Source organism: Gekko japonicus, unplaced genomic scaffold (genome assembly GCF_001447785.1).
Source record: "Gekko japonicus isolate JY-2015 unplaced genomic scaffold, Gekko_japonicus_V1.1 scaffold1292, whole genome shotgun sequence".
Lineage (NCBI taxonomy): Eukaryota > Metazoa > Chordata > Lepidosauria > Squamata > Gekkonidae > Gekko > Gekko japonicus.
Genome location: NW_015165277.1, coordinates 303,243 through 326,544, shown reverse-complemented (window position 1 = coordinate 326,544; position 23,302 = coordinate 303,243). Strand labels below are relative to the sequence as shown.

The 23,302-nt window shown below is 41.6% G+C and overlaps 1 protein-coding gene across 1 annotated transcript in view; it reads left to right on the top strand.

The window, feature by feature from the left end:
• Positions 1 to 23,302, top strand: part of CLSTN2 (calsyntenin 2) — a gene marked incomplete at its 5' end in the record, with an annotated part of 143,569 nt that overhangs the window by 74,327 nt on the left and 45,940 nt on the right. The gene's annotated exons all lie outside the window — the stretch shown is intronic.

The following is a 23,302-nucleotide window of genomic DNA, read 5'->3' as shown; positions in this document are numbered from 1 at the left end:
CGCCGCGGGGAGATGGGGGGGATGGAGGAGACGGAGCTCTTCTCCCCCCTCCCCCGCGAGTATCGCGGGTCCCCCCTTGTTATAACTAATTTTAACTGACAATTTTTTTGTGAGACTTTGAGTATGATTGATGTTGTTTCCACTCCTGGCCTTTCGACATCTGTGTTCTTGTTCTGAAAGAGAGGTGGGTGTCTTTTTAATATGTAGGCCTGAGGCCCCATATAACTTCAGTCCTAGCTGTAGCAAGGACTGAAGCACTCAGAGAAAGTGGGTTTATGCTTTTCCTTTGTGTCATTTTCCTAGCCTGAAATGGCTATGGGGGTGCTATCTGATCCTTTGGGGAATCTCTGTGTACCCCATCAGTATAGACAGGCCATAAATAAGGTACATAAATAAATACGTTTCAGGTTGGGGAAATGGTGCAAGAGAGAAATAGAACCACATTGGGCCCCATTTCAATCCAAATTGGGCCCCATGTACCTGGAAACTGAGTTCCCAGTGGGGATTTGCAATTCACATCTGATTGAAAATCCTCATGGCAACCCAGCTAAGACCTGAGAACTTGGTAACATGTAGTTGGGCCTGGAAGATCCTTGCATGCTGGCCCAGGCACTCAAATCTAGAATGTTCCCCTTCTCCTAGCCCAGTATATGAAGAAGAAGAAGAAGAAGAAGAAGAAGAAGAAGAAGAAGAAGAAGAAGAAGAAGAAGAAGAAGAAGAAGAAGAAGAAGAAGAAGAAGATATTGGATTTATACCCCGCCCTTCACTACCCAAAGGTGTCTCAGAGCGGCTTACAAACTCCTTTCCCTTCCCCTCCCCACAACAGACACCCTGTGAGGTGGGTGGGGCTGAGAGAACTCTGACACAAACTGCTCTTTTTCAAGGACAGCTGTGCCAGAGCTTGTGACTGACCCAAGGTCACATCAGCAGGTGCAAGTGGAGGAGTGGGGAACCATTAAGAGTTAAGATGCCATTTTAATAAGTGTAAATGAGAGGTGAAGGTCTGAGTCAAGGGTGGATGGTAGAAAACAGATGGCATTATGTTTGACAGGTGACAATGCATTATACATTTACTGTTTTCCTTGTGGTATCTGAATGAAATAAAGCATCATGTTTGCATTATATAATTCCTCCTCCTGTCCCCAGTGCAACACAGTGACAAAGGGAACTGCAAAACTGGCATCTAGCAATTTTTAAAATATAAAATCTTGGCAACTAAGAATGCACATTCATTTCTATTTTTCTTTCATATAATCTGAAACACAAAAAAGCAATAGAAATTGTGACATGTACGATTTAGACAGTGTCTTGGATCTGCAGGTTTTGCCGTGGATTCAGGTTACTACATTTGGCTGCAGCAAGAATGGCACATTTTTTAGCAGTAAGTCTAGGAAGAGAACAGGCTGCACCACTTGAGAATTTAGTTTCTCTGCAGTCAGCATTTGGGACAGTATTGGTATTACTGTCTCATAAGCACAGGAGCACTGGCCCAAAGCAAAGCAATCTGCCCATTTCTTTCTCTAACCACCACCAGCTGTCACTATGCACAAACTTGCTCAAAGAGACTATGTGATGAAATACAAACTCTTGTTATAGAATCTAAGATTCAAATGGATGGTTCGATGTAGAGCAACTGTATCCTTTGTCACGGGGAAAATTCTCAGACTCAAAAAGAATACACTTCCTTCGGTCTACAGGACTTTAATTTAACTGACGGGTTTACTGAATCTTTTTATTCTTATATATGAGAATATGCTTTCTTTAACAAAAAGCTCATTTTTAAAAATTCACTAACAATGAATGACTGTCATAGACCCAAATACAAGAACTCAAATCAAAGTCATTCTGAAAAGTTGTACAGAACCAGAACAGGGTGAAAAGTAATCAAACCATTTCCTCATAGTAATTTCAGCAGCTCTATTCAATTGTTAGAAGGACTCATTTAAAAACACTCAAATCTGCTGGGTTATGAATAATTTGAAAACTTTTTGCTTCAAATGCTGTCTCACAGCAGTAACAGCTGGATGGGGGAAGAATATGCAGCATAACTAAGCTTTTCCTTAAATGTGTGGAAGAATGAAGAAAGAGATGACTTCTTATTTTATAAGACTGTAAACTATTACTAAATGAATTTATTCATCTCAAGCTATGGCCCTGAAGCCATTGTTAAATATTCCTCACTTACACAAGCGGTGAGGAGGCATGCTGAGAACTTTGACACAAGCATGATTATCAGGCATATTTAACTTGTGCGAACTCCCTTGATTACACACAAGGTTAACTTTTGATTGGATCACTTTGCTGTTCATTGGTGAAGTTTGTCTTGAGCATAGCTCTGTGGTGGGCCTGGACAATAGCTAATTTTGCTTCAGGGCCAGGTTGTTTAACTAAATCTCATTCACTGAAAAAGAAGCATTATGCTCTGAAGTCATGATTCATATTGTAAAACAATATCACATGCAGTTTATCTCCTCTTTACTCCTGTGCAGTCAGGTGCACCATTTGCGGGGCTCAAGGAAGATAAGGGGCAAAGCAGTAGAAGGAAATCACACAGAGACTTAGTTCTTTGGTGAAACATGGCCACAGCTTTATTGAATACAGCTGAAGGAGCACTGACACAGCATGGGGATGGATCCAATATCAGGTGACCCGCCTGCCACCCCATAATTGTACCCTCTGCTCACCTGCTGGGGGATGAAACCATGGAGTGGCAAGATCTGGGATGCATGTGGGCACTGGCTGCTGCATGGTCCCCCTGCCACATGGTGGTGGAAGCCAGCCAGCATGCCTGGTCATGTGGCTCCACTCTTAATACCCCTTAAAAGAGTCTCCAAAACAAGGAGAGATGAACATACAGGCACACCCTCCCACCCCTCCAATGATCTGTCCCAATGCCCCTGTTATGTATGCGGCCCGCCACAAGACGGCCGCAAGAAAGAGAGGAGCTTGGCTCCAAAAGGACAATAGGACCTCGGATCCTAGTCCTCTCCCCAGCCGGCCAATAGGCTCCTTGGCGGGAAATTCAAACCCTCCAATGGAGTGGGAGGCCCGGGGATGGGAGTGTATATAGTTGTGTTGTTGTTAAGTACTCAATAAACGTGTGCAACTGCATGTCGTCGTCCGAGTCCTCCATGCGGCGAACCCAGTACTTTTCAGCCCCAAACTGCCCATTCTGTGAAAAGATGAGCAAGCCAGGGGCAGTACTCCCTTTAAGCTGTGGAGTCTTGTGAACAAAAATTCTAATTTGTGTGCTACTGGCATTAAAGTTGTGAGTGAGTGATTTGGCTGCTGCATCAATTAGTTTGTTCTGGAGCCATCCTTCCTGAGCTAAGACAAAAATGTGTGAGCTGGAGGCTAAAAAACTGAGCTAGTAAATAAAGTAAATATGCTACTGGAACAGAAAACTAATCTTTGGTTATGAAAAGATGCACTTCACAAACAAAAGTTACAAATTGCAGCAGTTCTGCGTCTCAAGATTTGGAAGAGTGTCATGGATTATTCTGGCAAATGCTATAGAATGATAACTAAGATATTAGAAGCTGATAAATAATATGAAAAGGCTTAACTCACAGAATAAAATATTTGGGCATTTTGGCTTGAACTCCAGTGGATGATAGCTAAATAAATACTTCAACACAAAGAAATGGAGAAATGAAAGCATAGTGAAAGGAATAAGCGCATGAACTGCAGACATCTGAGTGGCCCTCATTAGGTAGGGACTTTTAATTTAATATTTGGCAGCTGTTATTTCATTTATATGCTGATTTGGTAATAGTTTTCTTACAGACAAGGATACCCAGTAAGAAATGAAAGAAATAAAGAAATTGTATTCCTGAAGTGAAATCTAAAACTCGTGATTTTTCCCTAAAACACACTATTCATGAGGAATGAGGCATTTAATCCACTATAGGAGTGACAGAGTGCCTATGTGTTCTCACCTTCGGCTCACCTCCATGTAAAACTCATCAGTCTCTCACACATGAATCATTTCACAAACAGAATAGTTAAAGTTCTCACTCGACTTCTGGGGCAAGCAAACAAGAAGCATACTTTCAGGCTTAAAAATTCAATTTAAATCTGGAGCCCAAGGAATTTCTGAAATAAGTCTGTATTGCCTCAGTTGGGTTTCTTTTCAAAGGATATGTCTACTCTTTGAATATAAAACTGTCCAGAGAAGATACTGATGGAGCTGTCTTTTAGAATTCTAAGCATCAGTTGCCTTGGGAGTGGTAGTTTGTCTATAGCACAGCTATGACATGCAGATTGTACAGAATATTCTAATGGAAAAATTATCTCTCTTGTTGAAGTCTGTTGAATTCATTTAACTTGTCATCTGTTTTAGAAGGATAGTGACAAATCTTGTTCACAAGACTCTTTCAAAAGAATTGTTTAGTAGTTCAAAAAGTCTAACAGTATCCTAAACACAATATAAGCATTCTAGTTGTGGTTTGACAGTTAAAGCCTCTTAACCCTAAAAAACAAACAACAAAACAACCTGAAAAATTATACATATTGCCTTTGGCACATATTTCTACTTCAAGGACAGATTCCATTGCATTATGGTATAAGAGATCCCGCAGAAACAAGAATGTTTGATGGCAGAAATCATTGTGTTTGATCAAAATCCAAAATAGCTTGAACATAATTTCACTTGATCACCGTGTATAGTTTTACATATTTTGAATATTTTTTATGCTAAGAACGAGTATTTTTGAATGTTTTAAGAGTAATGCATTAACCTAATATTAGTATTAAAAGAGTAAGTAAAACAATATACTTGTAGAATTCTTGTTTTTCACATTGTTCTGTATTAGTAAATTAGTTATTATGAGAGAACTTTCTGAGCATCTTCTTTATTTCAAAGAGCCATTTATCAGAGTCCTTCTGTCCTTACTTCGGCTTTCTGTCTCTAAAATCGTATACAGTTTTCATTGCTACCACACCCGCTTTTGCAACAGAGTCCTCATCCGTTCCCAAGGCAGCTGAGTCACTTGACTTAGTTTCTTCCTCTTTAGATTCTTCCCCCGATCCCAGCTGACGTCTCAAAAATTCCTTGGCTTTGAAGATGGAGTCTATCTTCTCCCTTCTATCTTTGATTTTAAAGATGACACATTCAGGAATCGCCCACCTGTACTGTATACCATTTATTTGAAGAAAAGTAATTAACTCCTTGTAGCTCTTTCTCTTCTGACGAATTTCAAATGGAATGTCTTTTAAAGTCTTGATAATTGTATTCCCAAATTTCAGTGGAGTTGCTGAAGTTGCCTTTAATATAGCATCTCTGGTCTGTCTTCTTGCAAATCTAACCACAATGTCTCCAGGCAGGCTATTTTTTTAAAATATAATTGGAGTAAGCCCTATAAGCTGTCTCCATGTCTTTTATTATTTCCTCCACCGGCAATCCTGTCACTGGAGTGATAATCTCACCCAGAGTCTTCTTCAAATCTTTTTCTGTCTCAGGAACCCCCTGGAACTTGAGAATCAAATTAGCTTTTTCCATTTGCAGCTGCAACAAACGGGGGTCTCCCACTCTTGGGTTTTTAGTTAGTGTGGGTAACTTTCCTTTATCCATAGTTGTAGTTCCCCCTCCTATATTTTTCTTTGTAGTTTGTAGTCTTATTAAAAAAAAATACCCCTCCGGGGGTTTAAAAAAAAAAAGAGTAATGCATTAACAAGAATACAGCTTAATCATTAACAACAAAGATCGACAGTACATTCAGAATGGTATAACTTCTATGGTAATATTTAAAGTTAGCATTAAGGTCTTTTTATAGGCACAAAATCGCAATATAATACAATTATCACAAAAGAGAAAAAAGCAACTTAAGACAAACAACGATGTTCTAGTAATCATTCCATTTGCATACTTTTCATCAGGTTTGTCTGTTGCTGTTGATTCACTGCAATCTCGAAGTACCGAAGGCTGCAGTAAACTAGCATGCTTAATAAACTACAAAAAAAGTTTTCCTTTGTAATAAAGAACATTTCATAAACTCACCACTGTTTCAAAGTTCTTAATACTATTTCATATAACTCTATTGGTGCCACACTATTGCATTTAATTTCTAGAGGACAACAGACAAGCACAGAATACATTTTATAATTCTCTGCTAATGTGATCTTCTATTAGGCAATCAGAAGTGTGAAAAACATATTGAGAGCTACTGACCTGGTGACTGGGAATTGCCAATATTAAACTACTAGGAATAAGGCCCGTTGTGGAACTAAATACAATGAGATCTAGAAAGAGGCTCTGGGAGAGTGCCAAGGCATTGGGCACTCAGCGTCAATGTGCTGTGGTGACCTCAGCAGGGTATAATAACACAGAGTCCACCATTTTCTACGGAGGAACTGATCTCTGCTACCTGAAGAGCAGTTGTAATTTTCAGTGATCTCCAGCCCTCACCTGGAGATTGGCAACAATGGTTATCCAGGAAGAAATGGCTGGTTTGGAGGGTGGAGTCTATGGCATTGTACCTGCCTGAGGTCTCACCCCTCCTCAAACCTCACCCTCTCCAGGCTCCACCCCCCCTCAAATCTGCATGGACTTCCCAACCTGGAGTTGGCAACCCTATCTCCTTCCCAGCCAAGCATCAACCTGCCATTATCTGCACCTCTGATTTCAGCTTTGCATCTTCTTCCCACTCTCTCCTGGAAATCAGTTGTAATTCTGTGTGATTTCCACCCCTCTCCTGAGATTGGCAACAGTGGTTCCCCAGAAGGGAATGGCTGGTTGGGAGGGTGGAGTCTGTGGCATTATACCTGTCTGAGGTCCCACCCCTCCTCAATCCTCACCCTCTCCAGGTTCCATCCCTTGAATCTCCAGGAATTTCCCACCTGGATTTGGCAACCCTATCTCCTTCCTAACCAGTTATCAGCCTACCTTTATTTCCCCCTCTCTCTTCAGCTTTCCATTCCCCCCCACACACACACCTGCAACCTCTTCCATGCTCTGAAGCCCTGACTGCCACAGAGTCCACCACTTTCTCCAGGGGAACTGATCTCTGCCATCTGGAGAACAGTTGTAATTCTGAGTGATCTTCAGCCGTCACCTGGAGATTGGCAACAATGGTTTGCCAGGAGGAAAAGTAGTCTTTCTCTGCAATGGGGACCAAAGCAGCTTACATCATTCTCCTCTCCCCCTTTTGACTTGCACAACAACCCTGTTAGGTTAGGCTGAAAGTCTGTGACTGGTCCAGAATCACCCACTCAGCTTCTACAGCAAGAACCTGGATCTAGCAGACCCCGCTCTGAAGCACTGACTGCTACGCCCAGGGCAGCCAACCTCCAGGTGGAGTCTGAAGATCACCAGGTATCACAGCTGAACTGCAGACAGCAGATCTCTCCCCCCCGGGGAGTAAATAACTGCTTTGGAAGGTGGGCTGTATGGCATTCTGTTCAGCTAAGGCCTCTCCCCTCCCCAAACCAGGTATCACAGCTGAACTGCAGACAGCAGATCTCTCCCCCCCTGGGAGTAAAGAACTGCTTTGGAAGGTGGGCTGTATGGCATTCTGTTCAGCTAAGGCCTCTCCCCTCCCCAAACCCTGGCTTCCATAGTAAATCTCTAGGAATCTCCCTTCCTGGAGCTGGGAACCCTAGTCAGGACTGGCCCCAATGAGTTCCTCACAAAGGCCTGCAAAGGATTTCCTTCCTTTGTCTGAACCAAGCTTGGTTGCCTACTGTGGCAAAATGGGCTCCAGTTTACAACTCAGCTGTTTGCCTCCCACCCTCGTCCCGTGGGTGTATCTCGCCCCTTAAATTTGCTGCCCCCACTCATGGAATCATCACTGCCTTTTTAGAGGGACAGTGAGACCCCTCTGGCTAAATCTCTCTATTTGGAGATGGAACCCCCAATCTTTGGGGGATTCCTGGAAGGTTGGCAACCCAAGGGTCTGGCCTTTCCTTGCTTCCCTGGGCTTCCCCCTCCCTTTGGTATTGTGCAGAGCAGGGGAGACTATGTGGTCAGAGTACAACACAGAACATTAGCCCAAATTAAAGAAGTTATTTAAGTATTTACACAGTTATGGAGCACACACACACTGTAGGAGTAAACACAAAGAATGAACCAACACGACATAAATCAACAGGGGTTAAACACAATCCTCTTTCCCTACACACACTACTCTCTACCTCTAGAGGTTGTGGGCTTGGGATAGAATTATTCCTCTGGCTGTACTTCATCCTCTCTCTGTTGCCCAAGAGAGCAGGGAAACTTCCGTTCATTCTCCAGTCCAGCCAACTGGAGTGGCTGAATTTCTGCTGCCTCCCAGGGACGAAGACTGCCTTGGGACAGTCCCTGTTTTCCCACACTTTTTGGCCTTGGGACAGCTGGGAACTGTAGGCCAGCAGATGAGAAAGCCCCATTCAACCCAGGCCCCTCTCTGGAACTACAGCTCAATTAAACCTTATGGGGGAACATTTTAAACAAAGAACCACAGCCATCTTACAAACACAGGTAACTGCCCACACAGTTAGTCCCACACAGGAGGCAAGCAGGAAAAGTGTCTTTGTCAAGAGAGAAAGCCATTTGGCAGTAATTCTGACAGGGCACAGTGGCTGAAGGGGGAGTGGACGGGGAAGAGGAGCAGACCCAGCACCCAGCCAATGGCATGCAAGTACTCTTGAGTGACGGCTCATGGAATGTTGCCACTCAAAAACAGAATTATTATATAGAGACGATGTGACGAGGTCTACAATACATTTCCAATGGCAGAGCTTCCCTGATGTGGCAAACGTTTCTCTGTAGAGAATGTAAGAGCTACAACAGGTGTTTAGATTTAAGGTAGTATATTCCATCTTAAAGGTAGCTCGACTGTTTATAAGAAAGAATTGAAGTCTAATTCCTGATTCAGTCCTAATGGAATTAACGTATGTAACCTGAAAATAAATTCAGCTTCCTTTTGTAATAAAACTCGAGATACATTGATTTGGTGATATGGTTGTGGTTTATAATGATATATCACCATAAATTTAAAATCTTCTGGTTTGTGTGCTACAGACGTGAAATGAGAAACTATTGGAGCAGAGTCTACCTGGTTCCTGATTCGGGACAGGTGCTCCTGAATACAAACTCTTATCAGTCTTGTGCTGATTCCTATGTAAATTAATTTACTGACCCAGTCTTGCACTTTTAGCACTTCAGAGGCCCCACTGAGATGCCTGGACTCTCAGCCTCCTTTGCTTTGCCTCTCTTCCTTGGAATACATGGGGAAAGTGTAAACATGCTTACATGCAGATTTACACAAGAGTAGTCCCCATGGCTTCAGTACATTTACTCTTGTGTCAATGATGGGAGGATCTCAAACAGCAACTCCGAAGCAGAAAACTCTTTTCCTGTTAACACCGTTTGCATGGGGGAAAGTTTCAATTTTGGGGGTGGGGAGATGTTATCTTTCCCTTTTACGGACAAATAAAATAAAATCTTATTTTGCGTTGACAACTCAATATTTTCAGATTCTCTTGCATCTGTGTTTGTGATCTCATTGCAACCCAGGCCTACAACAATCCAGTGTGCTTGGAAGGGCTGCCAGATCCTTCTTGGCTAAAGTGGGGGGTAGGGAGTAGGGTTGCCAGCTCTTGAATTGTTGCCTTGAGTTCTTTGCATCTAATAGGCTCCAACTGAATTATGAAAAATAAAAAAATCTTGTTTTCTCAAGAATATGGAAACCATATAAGTGAGAAATAATGGAAATAGAACAGGTTAAACATTTTAAATACTTAGAAATTCATTTTCAATACAATGCCTCTTGGACCTCTCACTATAAGTCAGCAATAAATATGGCCAACATCAGTTCCCTGGCTATTACTATCATCTTATTGCCTGTTTTCTTCTTTCCTTCAAGCCATGTTGCTTTCCTTAGATTACTGCTTCTCAGGAAGCCTGTCACACATGTACTCACAAATGTGTCACTGTACAAAAAAGAAGAAAACCAACCCAAACCTTCGAGAAAATAGTCCCCTACCCAGTTTGTGCAAGAAGGGGACAAAACCTAGAATCTCCCTCATATCAGGGTGAATTCTGATAGTCCCTACTTTTTCTCTACAAAAAGCCCCTTCTGAACCCCCCCCCTCTTTTCAGTAGTTTGTTTGTCTGTCTCCCTCTCTGTGAGACATGTATGCTGTTTGCCAGGTGTGAGTGCATTAAAATGAAAGATATTTCTCTAAAAGGGTAAAAGGTGACAGATTCTGAAGCAGATTGAGAAGCATGTGGCCTCTTGTGTAGCAGAGCAGAGTGTTTGATCTGGGTGCTGCAGCAGAGAGGATAATGCTAAAGCCCTCCAGCAAAGAATCACAGAGAAATGCTTCTAGCTGTTTTTGTTATGCTCACTTGCTGTCAAATAAAAATGCAGAGCCTGAGCTAACCTCACATGTTTACTAACTTTTCACAATTGTGACATCTAGAAATTCTGCAGGGATGTGCTTACCAATTGGAATTCTATGTCATGGTGAAGACTTATGTATGAGCACTGTGAATGTGTTGTACAACAAAGTCTAGAGGGGATTCAAAGCAAATGGGTTGTTTTGGGATATGGCCTACTGCATAATAAATACTATACATGCACTGAGTTCAGACAACGATTTTGTGTCATTAGCTACAATATTTTTTCCAGCAGGCAAGCTTGCTATCATGGTTTCCCATTTAGAACAAAGCCGCTTTAGATGCACCCACCTGCCATGCTTTTTACATGATCATGCAGACTTGTGCCAAACACATTAAAAGAGGAAGAGGGATGAAATAGAATCTAACAGGGTACTTTTTGAAATTGCCTCATTTGTGATCATGGCCCCAAGGCTAAAGTCAGGTAGAGATGTCTTTAAAACAGCTGTTAGTATTCAGACAACTCCAAAAAGTCATGGCTTGCTATTGATATCATTCTGTTGTAGATAAGCTGTTACAGTTTCCTCCATTATAGTTTCAATCATAAATAGTGGCTTAAAGTACCAAAAATATTACTGGTTGAAATATGGCTGAGCAGTCTGGAAAATGTGAAAGTGTAGTGTAAAGAATATTAGTAGAAAAAACTCAGGGTATTTGCTGCCGAGAGCATGCAGCATCCCGGCCATAGATAGGTCAGCAAGAAATCTGGTAATTATCTCTGTAGGTTGCCTTGCCACTCATGAGTTTAATTCAGACATTGCAGAAAACCAGGTTTTATTTTTACCATGGATAATTTGTCAAAACAGGATTTTGTTCACAAATGATCATTCCAGTTATGGTTTGCTGGTTTCATCACAGTTGCTCGTTTCCTTCATCTTCTCTGAAGATGCTGATCAGTTAGGATCTTCCTCACAAGCCCTGCTGAGGCTGTCCTTGGTTGCACAGGTGAGGTCACTGGCCACCACAGACAAGGCTTTTTCCATGGTGGAACCTTACCTGTGGAATGCTTTCCCTTTGAGTCTCCCTACTCTCTTTTAGGTGCCAGGACAAAATAGTTCCTTTTACTCAGGCTTTTGATAAGGCGTTGATGTCTTTAAATTGTTTTTTATTGTCTGCTTCTAGCCTGAGAACCGTTTTATGAGTCACATTTCAAGCTGTTTTATACTGTTTTTATCCTCTAGCTGGGTTTTTAAAACATTTATACTCCGCCTTTATGTGTGGTTTAAGGTGGTTTACAATAATAGTTAAAATATTTCCAGTTAAAACAAGAATAAAATAACCCTCAGATTTCTCCTGCTGCTCCTTAAATGATGCCTGCCATTTAAACCCCCTGGCAAACAAGCAGGCCTTACAGCACCACTTGAATATAAGGAGGGCCCCCCCTCTACCTCTTCAGCGAGTCCATTCCTCAGAGCGGGAGCCATGATGGAAACGGCCCAGGTTCTGGTCAATATCAAACAGGCCATGTTAAGTGGTAGGATATCCAAAAGATGGCTACCTGAAGACTATAGTTGGCATCCAGGGACATATAGAAAGAAGTGGTCCTTCAAATATGTGGATCTCAGGTTGTGAAGAGCTTTAAAGTTCATAACAAGCAAGGGAACTGAGCACAGAAACCGAGTGGCAGCCAGTGTAGCTGCTTCAAAATGGGCTACATGTGTTCAAAGTTTGTTAATTTTTGATAATTTATAATCTACTGTATGTTTTAATTTTGTTTTGCTTTGAGAACTGCTTTGACCAGGGTCTCTGGAGAAGCAGTACAGAAATTTTCTAAATAAACATAATACAGAGAGCAGCTCCGATCCCAACCTATACTATAGTACGGCCAGCACTGAGGGGGAAAGTCAAAATTAAGTTAAAATTGTATGTCAGAATTTGTATGTCATGGAAAAGCATGATTAATTTTAACTAGGTGAATAAACTAACTTCAGATCCTAGTTTGACGTAGCCTAACTAAACTTGCTGGGGTGTTTTGTGATTGAATGATCACATTAACTGCAGTAACTTTAGTTACCCAGTATCACATCAGAAGTGAGTACAGAGTTTCTAATGTTATACGTTTCCTAGAAAGGCAAGGGGGTAGATAGCATCTGATAAATATTCATCGCTCCAGTTTTTGGGTATGAAATTCCATGTTGTGGTAAAGTGACATAGGTGGAAACCCTTGAAACAAGTAGAACAAATGTTTGTTTTGGTAAAAATATTGTAATAAATGGATATTACATATATACTTATTTCTGGTCTAATAATCACAAGTGTAGCTAATACATAGAGGTATTGGCTTTGAGGTAGGGTCAGTGTTGAAACTACTTAAACTTTTAAGGGTTTTTTCCCCAATGATAGTTCAGTTCACTTTTTAAAGCATTTCTCACAAATGTCAACTAAAAATGGGGAAATTCTTTGCCAAATTAAAGCATGACCAGGAAAATGTTTTAAGCGTAGATTCCCCTCCCTTATGGTTAATTTTCAGAAATTTTTGTTTTCTTGTCTGTATATAATGAGAATAAAATGTATAATACAGTATAATCTTTCAGTGTTCAGCACTGGATTTGTGAATAGAGAACATAGGAATTGTATGTATGGAATTCTAGATTTGCTGTTTTTGCAGTGTCATGTGGAGATTCGTTTTGCACCTGTGTTATTCTCTGAAATTCATTGTATTGCATCATAATTTATATACAGGGATTCAAAGGAAATGAATTATCCCCCATGCAAGCCCCTTTATAAAAGTAGCCAACTAGTATAGAAGCTGTTTCATTAATATATACTGCAGATTATTTTCTTTCTGTTTTTAACGCTAATTGCACACCATAGTGTTCCGCAGAATTAAATGCTGCAGGTGCAAAATTAAAACAAAAGCAAAAAAAAAAAATGTTAACAGAGGAAGAGTGACGCAGAGGCAAAGGTAATTGTGAAAAGATATGTTGCCAGATATGAGCTGAAAAACAGATGGGAAATCAACAAAGCAGAGAAAGAAGGTATGCTGTTCTGCTCAGTAGGAGCTGAATGGAAGTTGTTTTTCATTTCAACAACTGAAGATGGAAGGGAGAGGAAGAGGCTGCAACTAGATACTCAAGGAATGAAACTGGTAAATAACAGCTAAAGCAAGAACAACATTACATTAATGTCCTTGGTTTCCAGGATTCTTTCAGCAAAGCTATAGTCTCAAAGGATATTTTCAAGTGGCATGCCTACAGTCCAGTAGTTCTACTTCAGCTCCTGAGGTTATTATAGAGTAATTCTAGCATGCATCTCTGGTACACCCCTCAGTCTGGCACAACAACTTATAGTGGCAAATTCTAGAAAATAGACCAAGAAACACAAAAGGAGTTTTCCAAGAATAAATAGACTCTAAAATTAATGCATTGACTATCTGGCCTTGACTATTTGGCCTCTTTAAACCCCAGTGCTTCAAGATCAAAGCATAGGAGTTGAAAAGAAATTAGGGGAATGAATGACAACTTTTAAATTTTATCCTTTCGGCTGTTGAAGAGCTTTGATTGAGAAACAACATGTGAACAGAGGGTTCAATCCATTGACTCAGGACTGAAGCCCTGCTCTACATTGCTTCCCTAACTGCTTTGGGAGCTAAATTTTATGTTGGAGGTTCTAGTTCTAGAACTTCAGTGTCCCATGTTGTTTGGAACATAAACACAAGACTAAGGAGAAATGACTGCCTGTATCCTGGGAGATAATTAACATTATCAAAATAACATTGACAATGTATTGTTTTATGCTGGCATTTGTGTAAAAGTCATTTTTGCCAATTCAAGTTGGCTTGAAACTCAGCATCAAAAAAACTAAGATCATGGCATCTGGCCCCATCACTCCTTGGCAAATAGAAGGGAAAGTTGTGGAAGCAGTGACAGACTTCACGTTCCTGGGATCCAAGATCACTGCAGATGGTGACTGCAGCCATGAAATTAAAAGGTGCCTGCTCCTTGGGAGGAAAGCAATGGCAAACCTAGACAGCATAATAAAAAAGTAGAGACATCACCCTGCCAACAAAAGTCCGTATGGTTCAAGCAATGGTATTCTCGGTAGTAATGTATGGCTGCAAGAGTTGGATTATAAGGAAGGCTGAGCACCGAAGAATAGATTCTTTTGAATTATGGTGCTGGAGAAGACTCTTGAGAGTCCCTTGGACTGCAAGATCAAATCAGTCAATCCTAAAAGAAATCAACCCTAACTGTTCCCTGGAAGGCCAAATACTGAAGCTGAAGCTCAGATACTTAGGCCACCAAATGAGAAGGGAGCACTCACTGGAGAAGACCCTGATGCTGGGAAAGATCGAAGGAAAAAGAAGAAGGGGGCAGCAAAGGATGAGATGGTTAGACAGTGTTATTGATGCAACAAACATGAAATTAAGCAAACTCCAGAGCATGACGGAAGACAGGAAGGCCTGGCATGATGTGGTCCATGGGGTCGTGAAGAGTCAGACTCGACTGTGCGATTGAACAACAACAACTGCAGTCAGTACGGTGTTGGCCCAGACTATTTGATGTGGTTTTGAACAGCATCCTTTTCTGTTCCAGTGTGGGTTTGGAACAAGAACAATTTTTGCTGTTTATTTAGTTAGGTAATCATGAGAACAGCACACGAAAAATTAAACACTTCTGTGCTTAAGAACTATTTATTTACCAAACAAAACCAATCTAGAAATGCTAGGGGAAATACAGACTCTGAAAACAAGTGAAACTTCCCACCCCAAACTTTCTCCCCCTTAGCTTCTTTTGTTTCCTCTGGAAGAGACAGCAACAGAGGAGCTTTTGGGGGTGGGGCTAGGTGTCAGAGGGTGATGCCATGATGTCACTTCTGGTCAGATAACCAAGAGATTGGGGGGACTGCTAGTGCAGTTACACAATTAAAAGTGACTGGGAGTGATATTATGGCATTGTCACAATGGCACTTCCTATTCCTTCCCATTTTCTCCAGGTGCTGCACCAGGCAGCAGTGGACAGCTGGAGGTGGGGGGCAGGAGATCTCCTGCTATAGTGGGAGATCTGGTCTCGTTATTACAGACTTAAAACCAATGTGCTGCTTGCTGAATCAGAGTGCTATGGAAATGCTAGAAAGCTGCATATACCATACTGATGGGAAATAGAGTAAAACACAGCATAGGACTATTCAGACATTATTATAGTGCAAGTGACAGAAAAGAAAATATATCAAAATGTAGTTCAAAAGGCTACTCCTGACCTCACTCAAGATGCAGTTGTGTACATGTGTATGTGTGTGTGTGTGGGGGGGAGATTAACATTTGAAGTCTATAACACATGCAAAGCATTTGTGCATATACATGAGGGATTGCTAATGTTTCATTCTGATGCCAGCTCATGATACCTCTGGGATTCCAGAAACCCCTGGGGGGCTTTTGGGTAACAGAAAGGGTGGCAGAAAGGGTACTATGTATGGTATTTTGGATCCTGGACTTTATAATCATATTATACCAATTTCATGTGAACAGGCAAAAAGCTAGGTGATTTGGATGCACAAATGTGTACTAACTAAATATAACTCACATACAAGTGCTAGAAACCTGTAGCAGAAGCATTACATTAGCATGCTGGCCTGCAAAATGAAAGGAGTAAGGAAATGATCAAAAACTGGTTATCTCACTTTTAACAATTCAATGGTTACTGCCACTGAATAATCCACATTATTCTTGCTGTATTGATCTTACTGGCAGTGATCTCAGCATGGATTTCTATTCTCTCTTCCCCATAATTGACTGTCCTGCACAATCATTAGTTCAGTAGCAGTAGCAGTGGGTTCATGGCTCAGTGGCAGAGCACATGCTTTGCAGGCAAAAGGTCCTAGGTTCAATCCCTGACATCTCCAGTTAAAAGGTCAGGTAGTAGGTGATGTGAAACACCTCAGCTTGAATCCCTGGAGAGCTGCCACCAGACAGCGTAAACAAGATGAACCATCAAATATCAACTGAATGACTCCGTGTGAGGCAGCTTCATGTGTTCATGAGTTGCTGATTCCAACTCTCCTAATCAAACAAGCAAGCAAAAAAATAGAGCAGACATTATCAGTGCAATCCTATGCTGTCAAAGCCATAAGTACTGGTGGTCACAGGAATAAACAGCTTTAGAAGAGGATTAAATAGATTCATGGTGGATAAATTTCAGTGGCTACTAGCCATGGTGACTCAGGGGAACCTCCACATTCAGAGGCAGTAAATCTCTAAATCCCAGATCCAGGAGGCAACATCAGCAGAAGGCCTTGGCCTCTATGCCCTGTTGTTGGCCCTCCAGAGGAACTGGTTGGCCACTGTGTGAGACAGGATGCTGGACTAGATCGTCCACCGGTCTGATCCAGCAGAGTTCTTCTTATGTTCTTAAATTTAGAATCAGTGGCGTCTTTCTCATCACTGTAATTCTGATCCAGATTGCACACACCCCTTCCCGATGTCTAATAGTGGCTTTTTAGACGAATTTTGAGTTGCAGCAGGATGCATGCAAGGAGAATCTGTCCTCCCCATTGTTAGTGGGTTCACAGGGATGCCTGAAATGACAGCATAACAAATTAGAAGCAATAATAGCAACATTATGTTGATCCTGGAGATGCAGGCAAGCAAGGAATGTTCATCACTTGCTGCTGATCAAATGATGGGATTTACATTCAGTATTCTGGGAAGATACCATGAATCTTTTCCATACATACAACCAACAAGTGTATCCTACTATTTAAAAATTGTGACTTGGCACTTAATGGCGTACATAAATTTAAATTTGAATTGCAACTGATAATGAAGCTCAAGACAAGTCATCCATCTGGACTGAATCTAGACCTAGGTTTCCTGTCTCATTACCAATGCTGATTTCTCCATGTCTTCTACCTCTCTGCATATTACACTTAATCCAGTCACACCTTCTGTTTTCATTTGCCTGCTAATGTCATTTGGCATCTGAAATCACTCAATTTTCCAATATATAGATGGATACATATTGTTGCTGTATCTGAAGAAGTGTGCAGTGACTCATGAAAGCTCATACCCTACCACAACTTTTGTTAGTCTTTAAAGTGCTACTGGACTCTTACTGTTTTCTACTGCTACAGACTAACATGGCTACCCATCTTGTACATAAATTTATTGGAGTGAGCGACTGGGCATGGAATCCAGCACAGATCTACTGTACCCCACACAGCAGTACAGAATGGGTTGCTGAGCGCAAGAAGCACTCTATAATGGATATGGTCAGATGCATGCTAATTGACTCAGGTCTTTGCTATAGGCACTGGGGAGAAGCTGCAATGACCACAGTTTACTTGCAAAACAGATTGCCAACCAAAGCCACAGAGAAAACTCCTTATGAGTTATGGCATAACAGAAAGCCAAGCATAGAACAAATTAGGGTATTTGGATCCAAGGCTTATGCTCATATACCAAAATAAAAGAGATCCAAACTAGAAGCCAGAGCTGACAATGACATCTTTGTTGTAGGCTGTTCTCCAGAGAGCAAGGGATATAGAATTCTAGACCAAAACACTAACTAAATGACCACAAGGAGAGTGGTGCAGTTTGATGACCAACCAAGGACCAACTGGACTGCTGTTACAACAACCAGCTGCTGGTGTATTACCCAGACCAAAGACTGCAGTCACTACGCAGGCACAACCAGATGCTCAGCCAGAAGAGGAGGGGAAGGCAGAAGTTTTTGCACCACCAGGTGAGCTAGAGAAGCTGCAGAGGCAGACAAGACCTGATTATTTGCCATGAAAAATAAAATGACTGTGCTAAGATTATATCCTAATTCAACAAGTAGAAGTCAAACACCTAGGCAATGGAATAAGGCTTGTGTCCAGTGGCAACCTTAAGACTACCAATGGAGTCAGGCTTCTACAAAGAAAAGGTACCCAATGGACCACTGCTAGACAACAGTAACTACAGAGATGCCATAGGCAAGCTTCTATACTTATTTATTTATTTATTTATTTATTATTCACATTTATATCCTGCCCTCCCCAGCGAGCTCAGGGTGGCTAACAATAAGGGCACAAGGCCATGATAAAACAGTTAAAACCAGGATAAAACAATACAAAATTACAATAAAGTGCTGGTGCTCTGAAAGTTCATAGTTCCAAGATGGGTTCTGGAAGATAGTCCCAGAACAACGAAGCAGGTTCCAGGACGATGCTGCCTTCCGATCTTTGGCCCAGGGCCATCATGCACCCCGATGGCATCCCCGCTCTTTGTGGTAGCAGTGCAGTGGTGGTACAGTGGCGGAGGTGATAACAAGATATTATTATTATTAGGGATGAGAACAAGATATTATCCAGAAGGGGTGAGCACACCCACCACAAAGTTAGTTAAAAGGGTTATGAGGTACTTAAGTGGTACTGTGCACTTTAAACTGAAACTGCCTGCAACTAGAGCTAGTTTGGTGTAGTGGTTAAGTACGCGGACTCTAATCTGGGAGAACCGGGTTTGATTCCCCACTCCTCCACTTGTACCTGGCTGGATGACCTTGGGCAAGCCGTAGTTCTGATACTTGAGGTGTTATTGAAAAAGGGCAGTTTCTGTCAGAGCTCTCTCAGCCCCATCTGCCTCACAGGGTGTCTGTTGTGGGGAGGGAGAAGGAAAGGAGTTTGTAAGCCACTCTGAGACACCTTTGGGTAGTGAAGGGTGGGGTATAAATCCAATCTCCTCCTCCTCCTCTTCTTCTTCTTATCCTACGCTATTGGGATATGCTAATGCAGACTGGGCTGGAGAAAGATCAGACCTAAGATCCACTTGTGGTTGAGCAAGTCGTAAAGAAGAAATTGTTGCCCACTCATCTACTGAAGAAGAAATTGTATCCACTCCTGAAGCGTGCAAAGAATTAGAGTGGTTTATATTGTTACTGGAGAATTTTGGTATTAAGGAACCTTTGCCATTTCAATTGCTAGAGGATAACCAGAGTTGCATAGCCCTCTCACGTTCAGAAAGGAACACTGCATGGACAAAGCACATTGGAATCAGGAACCACTATGTAAGGGTCCTGCACAGACAAGGAGTTGTCAAGCTACACTACTGTCTCATTTAGAAAATGACAGCGGACATATTTACCCAACTGCTACCAAGAGACAAATACCAAGGCCTGTGGGACAACCTGAATGTTGAGAATGTTGAGGGGCACGACATCACCCTGGCCCTTTTCAAACTGCTTTTGTATTCCGTTTTAGTAACTGGTTGTTAATGGATTTTGTCCTGTCATTTCAGACAGACCCGCTAACAGAACTTATTTACCTGTTCATACAAACCCACTTACGTCGGGTTAGCAAGCGTGGTTAAGCCGCTTTTGAGGGAAACTGCTTTCTTCCATTTTCTACACCTTTGTTGCATTTCTCAGTCGCTTTGGTGTGCTGTCCATAGCACTTCCTACAATGCTGCTTTTTCCCTTGTGGTTTTTGCCATGCAATCTTCCTTGAGATTTTAAAAAAATGTTCTAAAGTGAGCACTATAGTGCTAAACCCGATGTAGCACTTGACTCCATTGAGTCAATTGACTCCATTGGGGGCAGGCCAAAAGAGTCCAAAAAAGAACCAAGTAGATCCCCCATGCTACTACTATTATCAAAATCAGCAGCCAACTCCAGGAGGAGCTTAGAGACTTTTATCTGCAAAAAGGTTTGCAAATGGAGCACAGCCAAATCAGTTTTGGTTTTAGGATACTCCAAAGGGGTGGTCAGTTGTTGAGCCAACTGAGCTGGTTGCATGCTAGCAGATGCAATGGAGTGTCAGAATATTGTTTTGTATTGCTGGCAAGATGACAGCTAAGATAATGTGAGTCAGTTAGTTCATCTTGATCTAGAAGTGACAGGAGTAGTGTAATGTGACATGTCACCAGATCAGGATTGCATCATACTCAGAGGAGTCACAGTGAGTCAGCACTATGATGTGATTGGTGCTTCACAGTATATATTCTGTGTACTCTGTCTGTACAGTATCACTCTCATAATTTGGATGTCTTGCGAAGCACTTCGATAGTCTGCCTAAGAATTTGGATTCTACCAGTGCTTACTTGGACTGTATGTATAATATTGTAAATAAAACCACTGTATATAGTTCAGCACTAGCATATTGTGGATTGGATTATTCGCCGCGCTTCCACTATGCCGTCATGGAGGTGGTGAAATAATGTCTTTTCACCACTTTCACTGCCACCTTATAGGCATTCAGTCGGGCTTTGTAATTTCTCACAGCTTCATCTTGTGTTCGTCACCAATTCCAGTCTAGATGTGTGAGCAACCTCTTAAAATCTCTTAGACACCTAATTATACCAAGAATCCACAGAAACGAGGTGCAGTTGTCATCGGGGAGCAATCCTATCGACAGTTTCCTGAAGACCTCTATTCCAAATCTGTCAGCTCATTGAAGGAACTGCTGGTAGGTCCAGATAAATCCCACAGAGCATTTTGTAAACCATCAGGATCCAGTCGTTTCTACAGGCGAGCATAAATACGCTCATTACCCCTGCAGGGGGGAATAGCCACCCCCAAACTGACCCTTACGAAAAAGTGATCTGACCATGATACCAGTTCACGAACAATTCCACTATTCAGATCAAATCCTGCACAAAAGATCTAGCATGTGGCCTGATTCATGCTCGGGGGTTGATACAACCTGGGAGAGTCCCAGTGTTGCCATGGCAACCATGAAGTCTTTTCTTCAGATGTAGACAGTGTAATAGGCTACTTGCAAAAAGGGCAGAAGTGGGTGAACTGGGATTATTTGATCCCTAGATCTGAGCAGTTTATAGAAAGCATTCCAGCCTAACTCCTGCATCTCCAACACTGCTTGATTTGATCCAGCTACAGCAGTTTTCAGTGTACTTAAGCAATCCTTTGCAAGTGGATTTTCATACTTGCAAATGATTGCTGAAGCGCATTGAAACTGTGTTATCCACTGTATGAGAACGCAGCCTAAGAGAACAACCCGATCTCAGAATCTTACTCAAATCTATTCAGTGGGGCTTGGTACCAGGAAAGTATTCTTATGGTCAGGGTTCCCTCTAAGTTGAGTTAGTGTGAGCTAGCTCACATTTTTTTAGCCTCCAGCTCACGTATTTTTGTTTTAGCTCAGGAAGGATGGCTCCACAGCAACCTAATTTATGCAGCAGTCAAATAGCTCACTCACAACTTTAATGTCAGTAGCTCACAAAGTAGAATTTTTGCTCACAGGACTCCACAGCTTAGAGGGAACATTGCTTATGGTTGTACTGCAAGAGTCCAATCTGACAAAAATTATAAATTCCCAGCATCAGGGATTTCAGACAGAAAACCTAGTAGCAGTGCCATCCTAAGCAGAGTTATACAGTTGTAAGTCTGTTAATTTAAATGGCATTAAAGGGGTGCAACTGCATAAAATGGCATTGCATTACATCTTTTTTATGATATTCCTAAAACAGAAGCCAAAACCCTTCCAATCTTAATGAGGAAGTAACCTTTTAACATGACTAGAGTGCAGATGCAGGTAGGCTCAGTAAGATAATGAAAATGAAGGTACTGAATTATAATTAATTTTTTGCTAAGGGTTTAATATATATAGAAACCAAAAAATGTGGTATGTATTGATAGAATTTTTTAAAGAAACAAAAAACTTCTAAAATAAAAACAGTTATACCTGTGTGTTTTTTAAAGTACATTGTTATGTTGACAGATGCCAGATCTCAAAATTAGGTGAGATGTTTTTTAAAAAAACTTACAGATACTATGTTTATTGGATACCTACCACCCTTGTCAAATAGCTGAAACAGGTGAAAAAGGGCCCCCTCTTAGCTAATCTCAGAGAGACTCATACAGTTCTGCTCATCCTCAGTGTGACTAAATTACTTTCCACTGACTTTATGGAGGGTGGGTGAATAACTGCAATGGTGAAATGGCAGTTGCAAGGAAGCATGAAGGGCTTGCATGTGTCCTGATTGGATGGAGACAATGCTCTGTAGCCTTCATTCCTGCTTTTTTCCTGCTCCTGAAACCATTCCAAAAGGGGGGAGAGCAAAAGCATCACCCAAATCTATGTGGGGTAGGGTGTGGGCTTAGGTGTTCAGCAACATCCGTATAGGTATATAAATACAGCATCTGCAGTGCAATCCTGAGCAAAGTTACATTCTTCTAAGTCCACTGACTTCAGTGGGTATATAATGGTATACCTGTTTAGGATCGTACTGTAAATTGGCCTTGAAGCCTACCTTTGCCTACACTCCCTTTAATCTGGTTGGATTTACGATAAATCACAAAGATTCAAAATACAATGTTGGACATATTTAGAATATGTAAAGTTGGGAGAGAGGGAAGGAGGTTTACTGTTCTACCTTCAGGCTTTCTCTTCTTCATGTTGCATTTGTCACAGACTGCCTGTCAGGGTTATCCCTTCCATGCATTTTAGTTAGCCAGTTTGATGTACTCTAATCTGGAGAACAGGGTTTAATTCCCCACTGTTCCACATGAAGCCAGCTGGGTGACCTTGGGTCAGTCACAGTTCTCTCAGAGCTCTCTCGGCCCCACCTACCTACCAGGGTGTCTGTTGTGGGGAGAGAAAGGGAAGGCAATTATAAACCGCTCTAAAGCTCCTTCGGGTAGTGAAAATCAGGGTATAAAAACCAACTCTTCTTCGTCTTTAAACGAATTGCTGAACCTACTTAAATTACACAATGAGTATTCGGATTATTACTAAGAGATGTAAAGCTCTGCTTTTCTAGATGATGAAAAAAGTTTCACCAAGTACTGCAACATCTGTTACATTTAGCAATACACTGTGAAGTTGGAGCTGACAGTTGCTAGAGATAGTGGGAGAAATGTCTGTCTTCGAAGTTAGTTCAGTATTCTCATCCCCACTGTCTGGTTGTTTGAGGCTGCTAACTGCTGGATTCTACGATGTCATTGGCAAAGGCTGTCCTTCTAGAAGCATTTCCCAACAAATCAAACCAGGCAG